Source organism: Phyllobates terribilis, unplaced genomic scaffold (assembly GCF_046119375.1).
Source record: "Phyllobates terribilis strain yellow unplaced genomic scaffold, ASM4611937v1 Scaffold_5__5_contigs__length_657084704, whole genome shotgun sequence".
In the NCBI taxonomy this organism is placed as follows: Eukaryota; Metazoa; Chordata; class Amphibia; order Anura; family Dendrobatidae; genus Phyllobates; species Phyllobates terribilis.
In genome coordinates, this window is record NW_027362765.1 from 521,756,180 (window position 1) to 521,776,773 (window position 20,594).

Below are 20,594 nucleotides of genomic sequence, written 5' to 3' on the forward strand. Positions count from 1 at the left end.
TGTGTTCAGCGCTGCTGGTGGTGTGCTGACAGATAAGCGCACGTGTCTGTCCACTGAGAATGTAAACAGACTCACGTTCATAAAGATGAACAAATCATGGATTCGCAAGGACTTTTCTACCCCTGTGTTATCCTTGGGAGACTAAAACCTTGAGGATTTGGTAAAATCACCTCACCAACCGTTTTAAGCAACTGTGGGGCAATTGATGCCACTTAAGTGGTGTCTGTGCCACAATTTTGGGAAAAATGGAGACTCTTTTTGGAGTCCCCTTGCTGTGTCTTACGTGACGTTGGCATCGTCAATTCCAGGTGGGTTGGGTCGCTCCCCCCCCCCCCTTTTAACTGTAAGAAACTACATACACTATGGCTTGGGGTAACACAGATGGTTGAGTCTGAAGAGCTGTTTACTCAGAGGTCTGCTCCAAATCTTCAGTGTCTGCTAGTCAGCGTAGAATTTTTAACTGCATCTAGCCTAGGCAATACTTTGGGCGTAGTAGCCCAGCTGCGAAGCAAGCTGAACCGCCTGTGTATCTAATAAGAATTTTTAAATGCATCTAGCCTAGGCAGACTGTGGGGACCCCCAACCAAACCCAGACGCTCAGCCCCCCTACCGCCCCCTTTCCTTGACAATACAATAATGTAACTCTTACAACTGGAGGGTGAGGATCGGTCACAGCTTTATTAACTCTTTATACTCATTCCATTAGAAAGGCATTTTATTTCTAACATAATTCAGCTTGTTGCAGCATGCCCTGGGTCTCCACTCCGGCAAGTTGGCCAACAAGTGTAACTCTCCAACATGTCCTTTCTATATCCAGGCCACGGAGGATCCTGCGTACTCGTATGCAGGACTCTGACCCCCACCCATCACTCTTAACGCTTGTTCCACTCCGTCCTGGAGTCCTGACAGGAATATGTCCAGTACAATATCCATTAAGTGAACAACGTCGGGCCGTATGAGGCCTGCTTTATCTCCTTCCAGTTGTCGGTGTCGTACCACTACACCGCCTCTGTCTCTTCTAAATTTTGCCATCCGAATATTTATTACCCACCTTGTCCGTTCGATGGCCGTGATGTCTCGCGCACCTTGCCATACCGCTATCGGCACAATCTCTGACCATACTATAGCTAGTTTTGTGAAAAATTCTCTGAAGCGCTCAGTGTCTAGTTTCATTATTGCCATTAGTTATGCGCTGTTGTGATGACCTAGGTTGTTTCCCCCGGCCTGTATAACTAAGATGACCGGACATCTTGCCTATCTCCCTACCGTGATTACCTCCATTAGTACCTGTGGCCATAGCAGGCCTCTAATACCTCTCTAGTTGAAATATGTGTTATGAAACTCTAATTTCCTCCCGCCTGGGCAGACTTTCGCCCTTTTTTCTGCCCAATACATATACGAGTGGCCTATCACCCACACAGTTGGCTTAGCGTCACCTGTAAAAGAAACAAACCACGTTAGGATAACAAGTCCGGTCTTATGTATCTTGCCAAACACGTGGATCGCCATCTCCCTATCCTCTGAACTTCCGTTTCTGACAGTCCTGCTCTTGCTGCTTCCGTGGCCGCGCCTATGCGGAATGAGTGTGTCCCGTAATCTTTGGGGTGGTTCCCTGCCGATGTTATGCATTTATTAAATATAGCTTGGAACTGGTATCTTGATAATGGCATTCCATCAATGTGTGATAGGAAGAAATTACTTTGTGATCTGATGGTTAGATATGTTTTTACTATTGTTACCCGACTCAGTGTACCGTTTGTGGGTTGTAGAAGTACCCAAGTGCCCCTGCCCGCTGGAACCGTTTTCGATTTGTGTATGCGTAGACGTATTGCATTATTGGCTATGACTACGTCCTGGTGTAATAAGCCTCCACTGGTGGTAATTTTGGATTGAGGGACTAATTCGCTTATGCATAGCGCCCCGAAGAAGGCGATCACAAATGCAGTAGACAGTAGTGTTGCTTCAAATTGTGAGTGTCATGTTAATGGTGTTAGGGATATGATGTGAGAAATCAGTTTTAGTGACACATGACGGGACGTCTACACTCCTGACTTGGCTGACCCCTTTTCCACCCTTTTATGGATTGTCTGATGATGAATCTCTTTGTCACATCTCCCCAATTCAGTAGTTGGAAGTGAAATGCTACTCCGGTCAGACACCGCTGCGCTGACGCCCCTGATATGCCCCTCATAATTAGCTGGTGGAGAAATTATATGGTGACTTGTGATCTGGCTTGTTCACATTGGTCAACCCGTCTGCCTGCTACTAGTCGTGTCCACTCTTCCCATGCCTTACCGTATGCTTGCCACGTCGACGGGGCAACTGACGCTCTGATTAATGGCATCAACTATTCACCACTAGATCCCATAGGGAAGGTGGGCAACTGTTGCCCGATGGGTGGGCGTTGTGGAAGAGCTCTGTGAAAATCTGCCAATTGAATTGTTATAAAGCGTTAGCAGCAGCTTTAGACCCCTCAGCATAGTGGCTAGCGCGGACCCATACATTGTGTTTTAGGCACAGGAATGCTAGCCTGGGTAGTAGGCCTAGCACTGAGACGATGATGCCATCTTATTAATGCAGTGCGCTAGGCTGGTGTTTTTTGTTATGAAGCGTATATTTTTGTAAGCCAGGCGCACTCCCCATATTTCTATTGCTACCACTATTGGGAAGAAAAATTATTTTCAGGGCTAGATGCAGCTAAAAATTATTATTAATTTAAAAGCTGGTGGAGCTTGGTATAGATGGCCTAATACAATGAGTCCCACACACTGCTAGAAGGCCAAATATTTTTTCAGAGCTAGATGCAAATAAAAATTATTTTTAATTTGCAACCTGATGGAGGTCAGTATAGATGGACTAATAGAGAAAGTCCCACACACTGCTAGAAGGCCAAATATTTTTTCAGAGCTAGATGCAGATAAAAATTATTTTTCATTTGCAACCTGATGGAGGTCAGTATAGATGGACTAATAGAGAAAGTCCCACACACTGCTAGAAGGCCAAATATTTTTTCAGAGCTAGATGCAGATAAAAATTATTTTGCATTTGCAACCTGATGGAGGTCAGTATAGATGGACTAATAGAGAAAGTCGCACACACTGCTAGAAGGCCAAATATTTCTTCAGAGCTAGATGCAGATAAAAATTATTTTTAATTTGCAACCTGATGGAGGTCAGTATAGATGGACTAATACAACAAGTCCCACACACTGCTAGAAGGCCAAATATTTTTTCAGAACTAGATGCAGATAAAAATTATTTTTAATTTGCAACCTGATGGAGGTCAGTATAGATGGACTAATAGAGAAAGTCCCACACACTGCTAGAAGGCCAAATATTTTTTCAGAGCTAGATGCAGATAAAAATTATTTTTCATTTGCAACCTGATGGAGATCAGTATAGATGGACTAATAGAGAAAGTCCCACACACTGCTAGAAGGCCAAATATTTTTTCAGAGCTAGATGCAGAAAAAATTATTTTCAATTTGCAACCTGATGGAGGTCAGTATAGATGGACTAATAGAACAAGTCGCACACACTGCTAGAAGGCCAAATATTTTTTCAGAGCTAGATGCAGAAAAAAATTATATTCAATTTGCAACCTGATGGAGGTCAGTATAGATGGACTAATAGAGAAAGTCCCACACACTGCTAGAAGGCCAAATATTTTTTCAGAGCTAGATGCAGATAAAAATTATTTTTAATTTGCAACCTGATGGAGGTCAGTATAAATGGACTAATAGAGAAAGTCCCACACACTGCTAGGAGCCCAAATATTTTTTTCAGAGCTAGATGCAGGTAAAAATTATTTTTAATTTGCAACCTGATGGAGGTCAGTATAGATGGACTAATAGAGAAAGTCCCACACACTGCTAGAAGGCCAAATATTTTTTCAGAGCTAGATGCAGAAAAAAATTATATTCAATTTGCAACCTGATGGAGGTCAGTATAGCTGTACTAATAGAGAAAGTCCCACACACTGCTAGAAGGCCAAATATTTTTTCAGAGCTAGATGCAGAAAAAAATTATATTCAATTTGCAACCTGATTGAGGTCAGTATAGATGGACTAATAGAACAAGTCGCACACACTGCTAGAAGGCCAAATATTTTTTCAGAGCTAGATGCAGAAAAAAATTATATTCAATTTGCAACCTGATGGAGGTCAGTATAGATGGACTAATAGAGAAAGTCCCACACACTGCTAGAAGGCCAAATATTTTTTCAGAGCTAGATGCAGATAAAAATTATTTTTAATTTGCAACCTGATGGAGGTCAGTATAGATGGACTAATAGAGAAAGTCTCACACACTGCTAGAAGGCCAAATATTTTTTTCAGAGCTAGATGCAGGTAAAAATTATTTTTAATTTGCAACCTGATGGAGGTCAGTATAGATGGACTAATAGAACAAGTCCCACACACTGCTAGAAGGCCAAATATTTTTTCAGAGCTAGATGCAGATAAAAAATATTTTTAATTTGCAACCTGATGGAGGTCAGTATAGATGGACTAATAGAGAAAGTCCCACACACTGCTAGACGGCCAAATATTTTTTTCAGAGCTAGATGCAGATAAAAATTATTTTTAATTTGCAACCTGATGGAGGTCAGTATAGATGGACTAATAGAGAAAGTCCCACACACTGCTAGAAGGCCAAATATTTTTTCAGAGCTAGATGCAGAAAAAAATTATATTCAATTTGCAACCTGATGGAGGTCAGTATAGATGGACTAATGGAACAAGTCCCACACACTGCTAGAAGCCCAAATATTTTTTCAGAGCTAGATGCAGAAAAATATTATATTCAATTTGCAACCTGATTGAGGTCAGTATAGATGGACTAATAGAACAATCCCACACACTGCTAGAAGGCCAAATATTTTTTCAGAGCTAGATGCAGATAAAAATTATTTTTAATTTGCAACCTGATGGAGGTCAGTATAGATGGACTAATAGAGAAAGTCCCACACACAGCTAGAAGCCCAAATATTTTTTCAGAGCTAGATGCAGATAAAAATAATTTTTCATTTGCAACCTGATGGAGGTCAGTATAGATGGACTAATAGAGAAAGTCCCACACACTGCTAGAAGGCCAAATATTTTTTCAGAGCTAGATGCAGACAAAGAAATATTTTGAATTTGCAACCTGATGGAGGTCAGTATAGATGGACTAATAGAGAAAGTCCCACACACTGCTAGAAGGCCAAATATTTTTTCAGAGCTAGATGCAGATAAAAATTATTTTTAATTTGCAACCTGATGGAGGTCAGTATAGATGGACTAATAGAGAAAGTCCCACACACTGCTAGTGTTATGTTCTGCTACCAAAGCTAAGGAAAGAGAGGAGATCTGTCCCTACTATAAGACTCAGCTGAATCCCTACGATGTAACAGGGAACCTGATCCTGCGATCAGACCTGCTAAAGTCCTAATCTAGTCTGTACGGAGACCTATAGATTTGGGGAGGGAATCCCTACAAGTACTAAGGACTGGGAGGAATATGGGACACCTCCTAACAGAAATAGTAGCAGACAGACGAACAAACAAAATAGATAGAACCTAGAGGTCCGTAGACCAAGCAAACTAACAGAGTTAGATACAGAGCACAGGCTAGCTAGAAAGTAGTTATACAATGAAGTCCAGCAAAGCCAGAAGGGCGGAGCAGGATTAAATAGGCCAACAAGGTCATGTGACCAGCAAAGGAAAAAAAACCTAACAGCAAGGTTCTAACAGTACCCCCCCTTCTAAGAGGATCCTCCGGATCCCCTAGGACCAGGCTTATCAGGAAATCTCCTGTGAAACGCTCTGATAAGTCTGGACGCGGAAACATCATCTGACCTCACCCAAGAGTTATCCTCGGGTCCGAAACCTTTCCAGGCCACAAGATACTGCAAACTACCTCTATACCGTCTAGAGTCAAGGATGCGAGAAATTTCATATTCCCCGTCCTCCACCACCGGAGGAACAGAGGCAGAGGCGTCACCATCCGACACAACAGCTTTTTTTAACAGAGAGACATGAAAGACCGGATTAATTCTCCAGGAGGTAGGAACCTCCAACCTAACAGCAGATTGGTTGACAACCTGAAGCACCTTAAAGGGCCCTACAAACTTGGGACCCAATTTCTTAGAAGGAATCCTCAACCGCAGATTCCTAGAGGACAACCAAACCATGTCACCAACAGCGAACAAAACCTCCTGTCGTTTCCTATCAAAGTAGTCTTTAGATTTTCTGTTGGCCTCCTGAAGATTACCACGCACATCCGTCCAAACTCTTTCCAAATCACCGGAAAAATTCTCCTCCTCGGGCACGGCAGATCCCAACTTGGAGAACGACCCAAACGACGGATGTCTCCCAGAACAACAAAAAAAAGGCGAACAACCAGCAGAAGAAGATGTATGATTGTTCAGAGCAAATTCGGCAAGTGGCAGAAACTCAGGCCACCCCTCTTGATTGTCTGCCACAAAACAACGCAAGAACTGCTCAACATCCTGGTTTTTCCTTTCTGTCTGGCCATTAGATTCAGGATGATATCCGGACGAAAACGACAAATGAATTCCCAACCTGTCACAAAAGGCACGCCAAAAACGAGCCACGAACTGAGGACCCCTATCAGAAACAATGTCAGTAGGAACGCCATGAAGTCTGACAATTTCCTTGACAAAGGCCTTAGCGAGAGTTTTAGCGCAGGGCAGTTTGACGAAGGGAACCAAGTGACACATCTTGCTAAAACGGTCCACGACCACCCAGATGACAGTAAAACCCTCAGAGGGGGGAAGGTCAGTTATAAAGTCCATAGCCAAATGTGTCCAAGGAGCACTGGGGACCTCCAAAGGACAAAGCAACCCCGCAGCAGGAGTATGTGAGGACTTAGATCTAGCACATATAGTACATTGGCGCACCCACTTAATGACTTCCTTCTGCCATCCAGGCCACCAAAAACTGCGACCCACCAGTCTCTTGGTCTCAGAGATTCCGGGATGACCTGCCAACCGAGATTCGTGACACTCAACAAACAAATCTCTCCTAAAGGTCCCAGGCACAAACAACCTCCCATGAGGAGTGTTAGATGGGGCATTCTCCTGAGCTTTAAGAATCTCATCTTCCAAAACGGAGTCTAAAGCAGCTATCACAACACCTTCTTGTAAAATGTTTTCCTCTTTCTCAGCACCGACTATGGGAGAAAAACTGCGAGACAAGGCATCCGCCTTAACATTCTTAGTACCAGGGATGTAAGTAACGGAGAAATTAAACCGCGAGAAAAACAGTGCCCACCTAGCCTGACGGGCATTCAGGCGCTTGGCAGCGTCAAGATATATCAGATTTTTATGATCCGTAAGAACCTGAACGGGAAATTCCGCACCTTCCAAGAAGTGGCGCCAGTGTTCAAATGCGAGTTTAATAGCCAATAATTCCCGATTACCAATATCGTAATTCAATTCAGTCTCCGAAAAATTTTTTTAAAAAAATGCACAGGGATGTAATCCATCCCCGTTATCCTGAGACAATACTGCGCCAACCCCCACAGAGGAAGCATCAACCTCAACCAAAAACGGCCTAGTAACATCAGGCTGCATAAGGATGGGAGCAGAGGTGAACCTCTCCTTGAGATACACAAAAGCTTCAATGGCCTCAGAAGACCACTGAACCGCATCAGCACCTTTCCTGGTGAGATCAGTCAGAGGTTTGACAATACTAGAAAAATTTTTTATGAATTTTCTATAGTAATTGGCGAAACCCAAAAACCTCTGTATTGATTTCAAACCAATAGGCCTAGGCCATTCCTGCACAGCCTGAACCTTAACCGGATCCATCTCAAAACCTTTGCTGGAGATAATGTAGCCCAAAAAACTAATTCTCTGTACAGCGAACTCACATTTCTCCAGCTTAGCAAAAAGCGAATTGTCCATTAATAACTGTAATACCTCACGCACGCTCCGCCAATGAGACTCCAGATCTGGCGAATAAATCAAAATGTCATCCAAATACACAACCACATTTTTACCGATCAAAGGTCTAAGGATGTCATTAATCAGATTCTGAAAAAATGCAGGAGCATTAGTAAGACCAAAAGGCATAACCAGATTCTCAAAATGACCCACAGGAGTGTTAAAAGCAGTCTTCCATTCATCACCCTCCTTCATGCGCAACAGATTGTATGCCCCCTTAAGGTCAATTTTAGAGAACCACTTGGCCCCCAATAACTGGTTAAACAGATCAGGAATCAATGGCAGTGGGTAAGGATTGCGTACCGTAATTTTGTTAATCTCACGAAAATCCAGACAAGGACGTAAACCGCCGTCCTTTTTTTTTTACAAAAAAAAATCCAACCGCCACAGGAGACTTAGAGGGCCTAATGTGACCGGCGGCCAAACTTGTCTGTATGTATTCCTCCAAAGCCTTCCTCTCAGGAATAGTAAGGTTAAATAAACGACTTTTAGGAAGAGTCGCTCCAGGGACAAATTCAATAGAACAATCATAGTCTCTATGGGGAGGCAAAACCTGCGATTCTTTCTCAGAAAAAACTCTCCAAAAATCCTGAATAGGAACAGGCAATTCTCCCCTATCCAAAGCTGCAATACGCCCGTTACAACACTTGTCATAACATTTATGGCTCCAGGATTTAATTTCACTGGTAGACCAATCCAGTACAGGATTGTGAAATTTTAACCAGGGCAAACCCAATATTACTGGAGAAGGCAAGTTATTCAACACTACCAAATCCAATTTCTCATGGTGAACACCATTAATAGTGAGAGGAAATTCACTGACCTTGAGAGTAATATTCTTCAAAGGGGAGCCATCCACAGAAACCACAGCAATGGGGGATGATAAAGGTTCAGGTTTTAAATTGAGTTTTTCCACGAATCCCCCATCAATAACATTCAGTGTAGACCCGCAATCAACAAACACCCGAAATTCCATTAATTTTTCCTGAGCAATCGTGGAAGCAGCTAAAAATATACCCTTGGAATTTAAACAGGCAATACGGGCGTGACTGACCATTTTTTTTTCTTTCTTCATACGAAGCTCACAGCCTTTAATCAAATGACCAGATTTCCCGCAATAGAAACACAAGCCTTCTGAAAAACGACGGTGTTTTTCTTGAGAGCGAGGTGCCACCGATCCAATCTCCATCGGTTCACCACTGTTAGTACACACATTATCATAACCAGAAACTGACATAGCAGAGGATTTGCTCTCATTAACCCTAGCACGCAGTCTTCTGTCCACCCGTATAGCTAATTGCATAGCCTGTTGCAAATCCTCAGGTGTAGGATAAGCAATTAGCAGGTCTTTAACCTTTTCACTGAGCCCAGCAAGAAATAGACTTTTCAGAGCAGAATCGTTCCACCCTGTTTGAGTGGACCAACGACGAAAATGTGTACAATATTTTTCCATATTACCTGATCCTTGTTTTAAACGTCTCAACTCAGTCTCAGCTGATGCCACACGGTCAGGATCATCATATAATAGTCCTAAAGCAGAAAAAAAACTATCCACTGATCTGAAGCATGTATCACTAGGTTGCAAAGAAAAGGCCCACTCCTGAGGCTCTTTGCGCAAAAGTGACATTATGAACCCTACGCGCTGGGATTCATCCCCAGAGGACTTGGGTCTCAAACGAAAATACAATAAGCAAGCATTTTTAAATGAAAAAAATTCTCGATGTTCACCAAAAAATAAATCCGGCAAACATACCTTAGGCTCCAAGAAATATGCTCCAGGACAGTTACTCACGTGCTGACGGAGCTCGGCCACTTCCAGAGAGAGTCCCTGCAGGTGTTTAGCCAAATCCTGAACCGACACCATGATGGAACAAAAAAAAATCTTTCCTTAGAGAATTTACAGGCTGGACTTACTGTTATGTTCTGCTACCAAAGCTAAGGAAAGAGAGGAGATCTGTCCCTACTATAAGACTGAGCTGAATCCCTACGATGTAACAGGGAACCTGATCCTGCGATCAGACCTGCTAAAGTCCTAATCTAGTCTGTACGGAGACCTATAGATTTGGGGAGGGAATCCCTACAAGTACTAAGGACTGGGAGGAATATGGGACACCTCCTAACAGAAATAGTAGCAGACAGACGAACAAACAAAATAGATAGAACCTAGAGGTCCGTAGACCAAGCAAACTAACAGAGTTAGATACAGAGCACAGGCTAGCTAGAAAGTAGTTATACAATGAAGTCCAGCAAAGCCAGAAGGGCGGAGCAGGATTAAATAGGCCAACAAGGTCATGTGACCAGCAAAGGAAAAAAAACCTAACAGCAAGGTTCTAACAGCTAGAAGGCCAAATATTTTTTCAGAGGTAGATGCAGAAAAAAATTATATTCAATTTGCAACGTGATGGAGGTCAGTATAGATGGACTTATAGAACAAGTCCCACACACAGCTAGAAGCCCAAATATTTTTTCAGAGGTAGATACAGAAAAAAATTATATTCAGTTTGCAACCTGGTGGAGGTCAGTATAGATGGACTAATAGAAAAAGTCCCACACACTGCTAGAAGGCCAAATATTTTTTCAGAGCTAGATGCAGACAAAAAATTATTTTGAATTTGCAACCTGATGGAGGTCAGTATAGATGGACTAATAGAACAAGTCCCACACACAGCTAGAAGGCCAAATATTTTTTCAGAGCTAGATGCAGACAAAAAATTATTTTGAATTTGCAACCTGATGGAGGTCAGTATAGATGGACTAATAGAGAAAGTCCCACGCACTGCTTGAAGGCCAAATATTTTTTCAGAGCTAGATGCAGATAAAAGTTATATTCAGTTTGCAACGTGATGGAGGTCAGTATAGATGGACTAATAGAACAAGTCCCACACACAGCTAGAAGCCCAAATATTTTTTCAGAGGTAGATGCAGAAAAAAATTATATTAAGTTTGCAAGCTGATGGAGGTCAGTATAGATGGACTAATAGAACAAGTCCCACACACAGCTAGAAGGCCAAATATTTTTTCAGAGCTAGATGCAGAAAAAAATTATATTCTATTTGCAACCTTATGGAGGTCAGTATAGATGGACTAATAGAATGATGCTATGCCCAAAAGGTTTTACTTCACTAGGTGCAGTAAAAAAATTGGTATTCTATACACAGGTGGTGCATCTTGCAACACAGATAGGCTACTCCACTGACTAACACACTCTGCAATAGGCCAAAAAGGATTAGCTTTGCTAGATTCAGCCAAATGCTGTGAAAAAAACTTGCACAGCACTGGCACAGACCTGCCTGGCAAAAAGTGATAGGAACTGATGTAACCTAGCCCTGAAAAGGACTGCAATTACAATTAGTCTTTACTCCCAACCTATCTATTTAAGAGCACAGACCTGCCTGATAAAAGTCGTAGGAAATGATGTAACGTAGTCCTTAAAAGGACTGCAATCACAACTATTCCCTACTCCCAAGCTATCTGTAGATTTGTGCGAAAATTGGCTTGAAATTAACAAGGTATAGCGCACACAGCAACAGCGGTGCCGTCTAACACGCAGCTGCAGCAGTGAGAAAATGGTGGCGACGGGGAAAATGGCTGGGTCTTATAGGGCAAGGACATGTGACATACACTGCCAATGACACATGCCCTTGCTTGTGTGAAAAAAAGCACTTCGCTCCGTGTGTGCGCTGCTGATAGGCTGACAGATTGCACCTCCCCACTGTAAATGCGGGAAAGAGAAAAAAAAATGGAGATCTTCATTATTCCTGCAGAGATCCATCCCCTGCCCCTCCCCCCGCCCCGCTGTACACTCAAACTGCGTATTAACATTAATTTTCATCATTACTGAGAAAAAATCCAGTTATGATTTTGGTGCACGAACAGTTATCGAACATAACCTCGAACAGCCGAATTTTTCTCAAATCGTTCGTGTTCGCCGAACGGCTCGAACACAGCCCAAAACAGCTCGAATTTGAGATTGGCGAACAGTTCGAGTCGAACAACGCTCATCTCTACCAGAGAGGCCCAGGACAGACAGAGGAGAAGGAGCAGGAGGAAGAGCTCCAGGAGCGAAGAGGGGATCCCAGGGGTACGGGCAGTGCTGGAGGCCACCCGTACGCCCGAATCTACCAGGCGGTGGAGGGATCGAGCCGCAGAGGGGACCGGTCCCTATCTAGTGAAAATTATAAAGTTCAACTAGAAACCGGAGGCTTCTGTACTTTCAGGGTGCAGTTGCTACATCCGCACTTATTCTCTAAAAAGGTAGCCACATAGGATCCAGGGAACTCCAGGTTGTCCAGAAAGATCCGAGGATACCGGCTTGGGACACTGTTTGCGAGGTGCAGGGCAGGAAGGGTGAGAGCCAGCGCAGGAAGACGGCTGAGAAGGGCATGTAGAACGGGGTCCTGTCAGGCACTCTTCAAATACCTGGGGGATTGCTCAACCCCTGCCCGGTGAACGCAGCACAACGTGGGAAGTTATGATCTGCAGTCGTAACCAGGAGCAAAGTAAGAACTGTGAGTAAACTCAGAAGACTGCACCCCACTATCTCTGTGAATTATTGCTGCGCCATCACCCCCTGCACTACACTGCCCAGCATCATCTACAACAGCTATAACATCTACACTGCCCTGGAGCTAAGCTCTACCTGTGGAGAGCCAAACCAACTCTGCTGCATTAACAACAGCTCCAGAGGACCTGCTCCGCAGCGGCAGCTCCCTTTAGCCGCATACCACAGGTGGCATCACAAACTTTATATAAAAACTATAAATCCCCTGTAAATAACCCCTTTTATTGACCACCCTGGGTTACGGACCAGGTCACCGCCACTGTGACATCTCCCCTAGCAACGACCGGCCCGGCAGCGTGTAACCCACGGCCCAGGGGGCACGTCATAGATGCACTGTCCAGGATGCCCAACTTGCCAGATGGGGGAGAAGACCCGGAAGAGCTGGAGGAGATAGAGTTACCGACTTTCCATCATCACGGGGTGACCCAGTGCTCCCACTGTGTGAGGAACAAGCTCTCCGCCAACAGAGAGGCCACGTTTAACCCATTGCCCCACCATGGATGGGCAGAGACGCAGGATAGCGACCCGGCTGTCTACCTAGTAAAGGAGTTGCTGACACAAGCTGACTCACACCTTGATCCAGATGCTCCACAGGAGACCCAACAGTTGTGGAAGGAGAAGGGCAAGCTGTTCATCTATGAGGGAAAGCTGTGTCGAAGAAGCATCAACTTCCGGCCACACGAACTGGTCTGGCAGGTGGTAGTCCCGAAGCGGGATATGCCAATGGTCTTAGAGGTGTACTACGATGGAGCAGGACACTTCGGGTGGAAGAAGTTGGAAGTCCTGCTACGTGAGCGATTCTACTGGGCTGGCATGAGGAAAGCAATCGAGAGATGGTGTCGAGAATGTGGTCCATGCAACCTGAGACGGAAATACCGTGATGGCCAGAGGGCTCCCCTGCAGCCCATAATCACCAAACAACCACTTGAACTGGTAGCCTTGGACCACATGAAGCTAGCCCCAAGCCGGTCAGGCTATGTCTACGCTCTCACCATAGTAGACCACTAATCCCGATTCCTGGTAGTAGTGCCAGTGAAAGATCAGACGGCTAAGACGGCAGCCAAAGCGTTTCAACAACACTTTTGTCACCCGCACGGTTACCCTGAGCGAGTGCTTACTGACCAAGGCCCAGGCTTTGAAGAAGTGTTTCAAGAATTTTGTAACTTGAACGACACCATATCATCCCCAGACCAACGGGTATTGCGAGAAAATGAACCAGGTGGTAATAGACCTGTTGAAGACATTGGCCCTTGAGGAACGTAGCCTGTGGCCAGAGAAGTTACCAGATTTGGTGGACCTATACAACCACATCTCAGTGAACTCCACCAACTGTACCCGCTTACCTGATGAGAGCAAGACCTGGCAAGTAACCCATTGACTTACACATGGGAGTTTTAACACCTGAAATGACATCACCAGATGCAGACTGGGATACGAAGCGGCAGCAACAATACCGCAAGGTGCAAGAATGTGTGGAGAGAAGGTTGTCCCAGGCAAGACAGGAGAAAACTTATAATCAGCACGCACCTGCAGTTCCCTTGTCACCCAGAGAACAGGAACTCAAAAGGAAAAGATGAGTTCACAAATTAGATGATCAGTGGGAGGTTGAGCCATACACCGTCTTACCTTTAAATTTCGACAACACCAAGGTGTGCCTCATCAGTAAAGATGGAGGAGAGACGTCAACGGCAGTCTCAAGAGACCACCTGAAGATATGTCCTGATCAATTGAGACACAAAGAGGAAGATCAAAACAGCCCCCAGCACACAGAAAAGATGGAAGAGACGGTCCAAACTATCCTTGGAGAATTTCCCCAGTCTTGGATGCAGGTGAATCAAGCAATCGTGGTATCTGTCTTAACCTTTCCCCAAGTAGCCTCACCGGAAGCCACAGAGACTCTAGAACAGCAGAAAGACCAGTCGGCCCCAGAAACAGATGCTTCATCAGCAGCGGATCAGGAGAATCTACCCCCTGCTAGTGGTGAATCTGTCATACCCATAGTGAGTTTAGGAGTTCGCAGAAGGCGATCTGGTATACCAGTACTACGTAGGTCCACAAGAAGCGTAGTGAATAATGCAACCACCATACCAGCGGTAGACACTAGAGACCCGGGTAGGTCATTTGCAACAACTGTACTGCGTAGATCAAGCTATAGTACCATAGGTCAGCTCCCTGCCCGTTATAGGGACTAAGAAGTAGTAAAATAATAGTATATGGTGTATAGTTGTAACCGTTAAGTAATCCTGAGTATATATAGTTATTCAATTTATGGACAAATGGACCACAGGACTAGGTGTGGTCAGGACAATGCTGAATAAAGTTGATTGTTGGCCTTGAAAATAAACCGCAGGCGTGGCTGAAAACCAGGCCCACCAACAGGGTGCCCTGAAGCCATGCCCAGGGACGATACACGAAGTGGGTTGAGGCGGTTCTCACCAACCAACCTTCAGGTATTCAGAAAAAAGACAATTCCTGGATTGTGGCGTAAAGACTAAGCACCGCAGTGACTGCTACCAATTTTTGTTGGGTTTTTGTGATTTTTGCTTTTTGAGACTTTGTAAACTATTTGTAATGTGAATTGTTATTGTTGTTAATTGTTCAATTCAAAAGGTGTCCTCAGTCTGGGAGTATTGAATTTAACTAGGGGGGGAATGTGGCACCCCAGGGAGTCCAGTTGCCTCCCTCACAGGGGGTGATGCCATGCCTGGAAGCAAGGAGGGGTCCCCTAATCAGGTCTACCAGCATACAACACTTTCCTGGCTCCAGACCAAAAAGGGGAGCCCCTCCCCTTTACACTGGAATTTGGAGGCGGGGTTAGTAAGAGTGAGTTGAGAGGAGTTGGAGACAGGAGGACGACGAGGAAGGACCTGGGAAAGGGAGCTGTGAATAAGCTCGCCCCAGAGGGAAGCGCAAGTGAACCAGACACCGGAGTCCATGGTTGTGGGGCACTGAAGGCCCAGCAGCTGAATGCGGAGAGCAGGAGACTGCAGGTCTCCTGGCCCCACCAGACGCCCGGCGGCACAGCAGCACCATAGGGCCCAGCCACGTGGGAGCGACACTTAAGGAAGGCCCGAGCTGCCTGCCATACAGATGAGGAAAAAGACGCTTTACTCAGGGACGAGGGCCGCAGCATAGCTTCAAGCAGCAGGGCCAAAGAGAATAGCGCAGAGGGAAGGCCTACAACTCCACCTGGCGAGGTGGATCCCCAACTTGCTTCCAGGCCGCCCGGACCTCTACTACCAGCTAGTACCCGTGCCCCGGTCGGCTTAAAAAAACGCAAGTAAAGATAAGAGTAAACCGCCATTAAGCTGTGGACTGGTCATTATCTGCGCCATCACCTGCATTACACCGCACCAACAACATCTACCTCCACAATTCTACATATACTGCCCTGGAGCTTAGCTCTGCCTCTGGAGAGCTGAACCAACTCTGCTGCGTCACCACCAGCTCCAGTGGATCTGCACCGCAGCAGCGGCCCCATATAGCCACATATGGCAGGTGGCGTCACGAACATTATCTCTAAAAACTTTATTCCCCCTTTAATTGACCGCCTTGGGTCACGGACCGGGTCACTGCCACCGTGACATCACCCAGCATCGACCGGCCCAGCTACCAAGTACCCCACGGCCCAGGGGGTGCGGCAGATGCCCCCTGTAATTTATTGATCATTTATTTATTTTACTCACTTATATAGCGTCATTAATTCCACAGCACTTTACAGACATTATGAGCACTGTCCCCATTGGGGCTCACAATCAAAATTTCCTATTAATGTGTCTTTGGAGTGTGGGAGAAAGCCGGACAACCAGGGGGAAACCCACACAAACACGGGAAGAACATTCAAACTCCTTGCAGATGTTGTCCTTGGTGGGATTTGAACCCAAGACCCCAGCGATTCAAGGCTGGAGTGCTAACCACCAACCGTGCTGTAATGTAATCACATAGAGATCCCCTCGTAATGTAATCACATATAGAGCCCCCTGTAATGTAATCACATATAGAGCCCCCATAATGTAATCACATATAGAGCCCCCATAATGTAATCACATATAGAGCCCCCCATAATGTAATCACATACACACCTGGTCAAAATTGTTGGTACCCCTCGTTTAATGAAAGAAAAACCCACAATGGTCACAGAAATAACTTGAATCTGGCAAAAGTAATAATAAATTAAAAATCTATGAAAATGAACAAATGAAAGTCAGACATTGCTTTTAAACCCTGCTGCCACAGAATTAAAAAAAAATTAAACTCATGAAATAGGCCTGGACAGAAATGATGGTACTCTTAACCTAATATTTTATTGAACAACCTTTTGAGGCAATCACTGCAATCAAACGATTCCTGTAATGAGCAAACTGCTCCAGTTGTCTCGTGTGTGAAGGTAGCCTTTTCCAGACGGCATGTTTCAGCTCTTTCCAAAGATGCTCAATAGGATTTAGGTCAGGGCTCATAGAAGGCCACTTCAGAATTGTCCAGTGTTTTGCTCTTAGCCATTCTTGGGTGTTTTAGCTGTGTGTTTTGGGTCATTATCCTGTAGCAAGACCCACATCACATATATATGCCCCCCTGTAGTGTAATCACATATAGAGCCCCCCCCCCCGTAATGTAATCACATATAGAGCCCCCCTGTAGTGTAATCACATATAGCCTAGAATAATGACGCTGGCACTCTTGGTACAGGATGACACTGACACTAGGGGTACAAGATAATGATGCTGGCACTCTGGACGCAGGATAATGTTGCTGGCACTATGGGCACAGGATAATGACGCTGGCACTCTGGGCACAGGATAATGACGCTGACATTTGGGGTACAGGATAATGACGCTGGCACTCTGGGCAAAGGATAATAACGCTGGCACTCTGGGCACAGGATAATGACGCTGGCACTCAGGGCACAGGATAATGACGCTGGCACTCAAGATACTGGATGACGCTGGCAATCTGGGCACAGGATAATGACACTGGCATTTGGGGTACAGGATAATGACGCTGGCACTCTGGGTACAGGATAATGACTCTGGCACTCTGGGCACAGGATAATGACGCTGGCACTCAAGATACTGGATGACGCTGGCACTCTGGGCACAGAATAATGACGCTGACATTTGGGGTACATGATAATGACGCTGGCATCACAGGCCGGCAGCTGACGTCAGTGCGCACATCGCCAGCGTATAACATCACTGCTGGCCTGTGATTGGCTGGCGTCTGCGCCTCAGATAGACGAAGGAGAGTCGCCGCTGGAACGGCAGCCAGGTAAGGAGAAACTTTTTTGTAAAGTCGCACTATGAGGGCGGAATAGGAGATGACATGGGGGCAGAATGGAGAGACATGGGGGCAGAATGGGAGATGACATGGGGGCAGAATGGGAGATGACATGGGGGCAGAATGGGAAAGACAGGGGCAGAATGGAGAGATGACATGGGGGCAGAATGGAGAGACATGGGGACAAAATGGGAGGTGACATGGGGACAGAATGGGAGATGACATGGGGGAAGAATGGGAGATGACATGGGGGCAGAATGGAGAGACATGGAGACAAAATGGGAGGTGACATGGGGGCAGAATGGGAGATGACATGGGGGCAGAATGGGAGATGACATGGGGGCAGAATGGGAGATGACATGGGGGCAGAATGGGAAAGACAGGGGCAGAATGGAGAGATGACATGGGGGCAGAATGGAGAGACATGGGGACAAATGGGAGGTGACATGGGGACAGAATGGGAGATGACATGGGGGAAGAATGGGAGATGACATGGGGGCAGAATGGGAGATGACATGGGGGCAGAATGGGAGATGACATGGGGGCAGAATGGGAGATGACATAAGGGCAGAATGGGAAAGACAGGGGCAGAATGGAGAGATGACATGGGGGCAGAATGGAGAGACATGGGGACAAAATGGGAGGTGACATGGGGACAGAATGGGAGATGACATGGGGGAAGAATGGGAGATGACATGGGGGCAGAATGGGAGATGACATGGGGGCAGAATGGGAGATGACATGAGGGCAGAATGGGAGATGACATAAGGGCAGAATGGGAAAGACAGGGGCAGAATGGAGAGATGACATGGGGGCAGAATGGAGAGACATGGGGACAAAATGGGAGGTGACATGGGGACAGAATGGGAGATGACATGGGGGAAGAATGGGAGATGACATGGGGGCAGAATGGGAGATGACATGGGGGCAGAATAGGAGATGGCATAAGGGCAGAATGGGAAAGACAGCAGCAGTATGGAGAGACGACATTGGGGCAGAATGGAGACATGGGGGCAGAATGGAGAAACAACCAGCTTTTGGCCAAAAGAAAAGCTGCTGGCTATGTATATGATATGGGAACTGTTAGGCTATGTTCCCACACGTTGGGTTTTTCAGCATATTTTGCTGCAGATTTTTATGCAAATTTTCAGCTGCATTTTGCAGTACCAGCAAAGTCTATGAGAAACCAGAATTCTCTGTTCTCTGTTGTGCGCTTTTTTTGCTGCGTATTTTGTGCCTTGGTTGGGGTTCTTTTTTTTCACAGAACTTTATGTGCATGCATAAATAGAGACAGAAGGACAGTGAGAAAAATGCATCAAAAAACGCAGCAAAACCTGCAGATTTGACACAGCTGATTTCCTGCCAGAGATTAGTTTTGCTGCAGATTTCTGACGGAAAAAAAACACAACATGTGGGAACATAACCTAAGGTTAAGTGCACACTGAGCGTTTTTGATGCGTTTTTGCTGCGTTTTTTCCATGCGGAAATGGACCAAAAACGCTAGGTAATCCGTCTGCCTGCTAATGCAATGACAATCCTGATGTGCTGTGCACATGATGCGGAATTTTCTGCGCAGGACTGTCATTGCATTAAAATCTGCAGCATGTCCATTCTTTGTAGCGTTTCTGCAGCGCAAAAACGCTCAAAGAATGGTACCCACGCTCGCTCCCAGCAGTGTACATCGCTCCTGCCAGCTGAGGTCACGCGAGTTCATCAGCTGAAGATCAGCTGAGAGCTCCGGGATCTCACTTTACGGCACTAGTGCTGTTTAGGAACATTCTCACGAATGTTCCCACGCAGTACTGTTGCAGTATGAGGTCATCAGAGCTGATCAGCTGATAAACTCACCTGACCTCAGCCTGCAGCAAAGCAATGTACACTAACAGGAGTGATTTTACACTCCTGTCAGTGTACAGTGCTGTCTTTTACAGCAGTCACATCGGTGATTGATGTGACTGCTGTAGAAGTGACCTGGATCGCCGAGGGACAATCTGGATTACGCTGTGACAGTGGACAGGTGAGGGATATGGTTGTTTTTTATTTGTGTTTTTTTCAGAAGAAGAGGGCGTCGGGGATTGAGAGAACAATAAAAAAATTATTAAAACCGTGTGTAATTTTATTTCAATAAAATAATTTATTCTGGCCGTGTCTTTATTAAAAAAGCGTCGAAAACTTTACTACAGGGTTACTAACCTGGGATTCATGTCAGCCACCAATACAAGGTGGTATTACCCCATTACACCACTCCTCAACGTTACACGGCAGTGGGAAGAACGGAGGCTAAGCGCCAGATTTGGTGCATCTTATATTATTAGCCGCGGAGGGGGCTAGTATCCAAGGCCCCTTCCCTAGCTATTAATATCAGCCCACAGCTATCTGCTTAGCTTTCTCTGGTCAGATTTTTTAGGGGGACCCTATGTCAATTTTTTTCTGGGGTCCCCCTGTAATCTACCCAGTAAAGGCTAAGCAAACAGCTGCGAGCTGTTATTAATAGCCAGAGAACATTTTTGGCTAATGGCCCCTTCCCCAGCTACTAATATCAGCCCCAAGCGGTCGGCTTTCCCTCTGCTGGTATTAAAATGACGCAGGAGCCCACAGCATTTTTTTTTTTAACGCTATGTCCCCACGATCCGGATTTAGCAGCACTTTGGATGCAGCATATTTTTGCTACGTCCAAAATGCTGCTTTCTATTAAGCGCAGGTTAATTGACATGTGTTCACTTACCCATGCGAATTTACCACATTCAATACATTCTAGTGGTCAAATTTCTGTTGTGGAGACTAGCGACTCTGCAAGAGAATTTGACATGCAG